Below are 3025 nucleotides of genomic sequence, written 5' to 3'. Positions count from 1 at the left end.
CCAACTGAACCTTGCTCTAATTCCTGACTTATAGATTGTGAGGTTAATAAAATGAATAGTAATTTTAAACTATACTAACTGATTTCTCATGTTGTCATAGATAATTGGCAAAATATGTAGTCACTGTAAGACTGGTCTAAACAACAACATACAACAACAACAGTAAAGTAACAGCAATCATGTTTCTCTATGTTTGTAATCTTTCATATCTTTATTTTCTGGTAAATAGAGTTCAACTCCTGAGTATGACAGTGAACCCAGGAAGAATCTCGACTTTGTCCACATTTTGTAATTTTTATCTTTCAAATTAACCTACACTTTAAATCAAATACCTTGTATATTTTTCCCTGACTGGTTTTCCAAATGTTTCACAACATTCCATGCTCTGGACAGTTATAAAAAGATCTTAATAAATGCAAACCTAATCTTGCCAATCCCATCCTTAAAGCCCTTTAGTGGTTGTCCTTGGGATGAAGTTTACATTTTGAGCTGTTTATTCCTACAGCCTTTTCTTTACCATTCTCCCGTGATGCTGTAGTTTCAAAACTCCTAATAAGCTGTGCTAACTCTCACTTCTGGACTCTGGAACAGGCTATTCCCTTTGCCTAGAATATTTTGTTTCCTAGTTCTTTTGGTTAACTCTTTTTCATCATTTAAATCTTAGTATAATCTTCACCATCTAAAGGAGGCTTTTGCTGAGTTTCTGGTTGATGCTCCTACAGCTTGTGTTTACAGAAACTTAGTACTTGTCACCCACATTTGGACTAAATCTTACTCTGATTAGTACACATGGTTTTGGATAAACGAATTCTCTCTTCCACAGGAGGCCTGCCTGCCTCTGCTTGTGCGGCCGCCATGTCTCTAGTGATCCCTGAAAAGTTCCAGCATATTTTGTGAGTACCTGAAACCAACATCAATGGGCAGTGGAAAATAACCTTTGCCATCACTGCCATTGAGGATGTGGGTAGAAGATACGCTCATGTGGTGTTGAGGAAGCAGACACTGACCTCACTAAGAGGGCAGGAGAACTCACCGAGGATAAGGTGGAACGTGTGATCACCATTATGCAGAACCCATGCCAGTTCAAGATCCCAGACTGGTCTTTACACAGACAGAAAGATGTAAAGGATGGAAAACACAGCCAGGTCCTAGCCAATGGTCTGGACAACAAGCTCCATGAAGACCTGGAGCGACTGAAGAAGATTCGGGTTCATAGAGGGCTGCGCCACTTCTGGGGCCTTTGTGTCCGAGACCAGCACACCAAGACCACTGGCTGCCCTGGCCGCACCGTGGGTGTGTCTAAGAAGAAATAAGCCTGTAAGCTTTGTCTGTTAATAAATAGCTTGTATGCCTTAAAAAAAAAAAAAAAAAAACCCTCATTCTAATGAACTCATATTTTTACACAGCTAAAAAATTGATTAATAAGATTATTTTTTTGCATTTAATACACTTTTTGTCACCAAAAAAAAGCAAAGAGGAAAAAAATAAACAGCCCACACATTGCTGAAACAGTGGCTCAGAGCCACCATTATATTATTACTGATGTCCTTACGAAATTTCATGGAAATGAAGATGGAGATACTCAGAGGCATTTCTTAAAGGATTAAGGTCTCATTTGTCTTTCCTATATAACAAAGTAAGTTTTAAAGTCATGTGTCTGTTCTATATGTTGATAATGCTTTTCAAACTTCGTTTTGTTAAAAGGCTAATTTTCTTTTCTAATAACAACTTTTGAAGTGAAGAATTTTGTAATAGTAGGTTAACAATGAACCCTATGTTTTCTTCAATTATAATTATGTGGCAAACTTAATGAAATAACTGAAAATACCAGGTTACGATCCTTACCAAAGAAGGCAACTTTTGACGTAAAAGTTTCTCTATTTCAGAGTCAGTAGAACAATTGGGCCTACCAGACCCCCAAGCTTTGGGGATAGGCCAACTACTTCCAGCATGATGCAAGAGAATTTGAGTGATCATGTTCTCTCTTTGTCCAAGGATGGTACATATCTAGCATGTTCTGGGTGCTTACAAGAGAAGTTAATTCAAGACATGTATTTATTGTCTTAGGGGATTGCACTAAGATTTTTGGGACATTCTTTATGTAAAACTATATGGCATTATGGTAGTTTACTTCTTTTTTTTTTTTTTTTTTTTGGAGACAGAGTTTTGCTCTTGTTGCCCAGGCTGGAGTGCAATGGCGCGATCTCAGCTCACTGCACCCTCCGCTTCTGCGGGTCAGGCAATTCTCCTGCCTCAGCCTCCTGAGTAGATGAGATTACAGACAACCTCCACCATGCCCGGCTAACTTTTTGTATTTTTAGTAAAGACGAGGTTTTACCGTGTTGGCCAGGCTGGTCTCAAACTCCTGACCTCAGGTAATCCACCTGCCTTTGCCTCCCAAAGTGCTGGGATTGCAAGTGTGAGCCATCAAGCCCAGTCGGTAGTTTACTTCTTGCCCTGTAGTTGTTTTTTCGTGATAATGATTTGAAATATTTTTAGTTTAAAAAGAAAGTCGTCTCAGAACAAGCACTGACCCACAAGGGAGTTTGCCAATATAGGTGCTGTAAAAGCTTTAAAAGAAAAGAGTCGCCTCTCCATAGGGTAATTTCCCTTTAATTTAAGCCCTATAAAGCAAAATCATGAAAAAACAATGGAGCTTTATTAAAGAGTGAAGAAGGCCCTACATCTCCTTTTGTGGTAGATGGAAGGAGTGTCCAAGTTACTTTCTTCTTTGCATGTAAGTTATAATTGTTTAGAAAGGGATCATGGTTTTATTTTAAATGTTTTCCCATGAACTCTTAACATTTGGTCTATTTTGCAAAGACTGGCTTTCCTCTGTCTTGCAGAGTTCATACCTGCATTATCAGCAGCAGCCATTTCCCAGTGGACCAACCTGTCTTCATCCAGGGAAGGCTGGGACACTTGCCATGCTTCAAAGGAGCCACAAGCTTTCCAAAAGGAGTGGGAACAGGTAGATTATCTTTGCCGCAAGTACAGAGGCAATTCTGGAGTACACAATTTGGCT

The 3025-nt window shown here is 39.2% G+C and overlaps 1 pseudogene; it reads left to right on the top strand.

Annotated features, from left to right (window-relative positions):
- Nucleotides 1-855: 855 nt before the first annotated feature.
- LOC108529310 (40S ribosomal protein S18 pseudogene) lies at nucleotides 856-1313 on the top strand (annotated as a pseudogene).
- Nucleotides 1314-3025: the final 1712 nt, after the last annotated feature.

Source organism: Rhinopithecus bieti, unplaced genomic scaffold (genome assembly GCF_001698545.2).
Source record: "Rhinopithecus bieti isolate Rb0 unplaced genomic scaffold, ASM169854v2 scaffold_5882, whole genome shotgun sequence".
Taxonomy (NCBI): Eukaryota; Metazoa; Chordata; class Mammalia; order Primates; family Cercopithecidae; genus Rhinopithecus; species Rhinopithecus bieti.
This window is presented reverse-complemented; position numbering and strand designations above follow the sequence as displayed.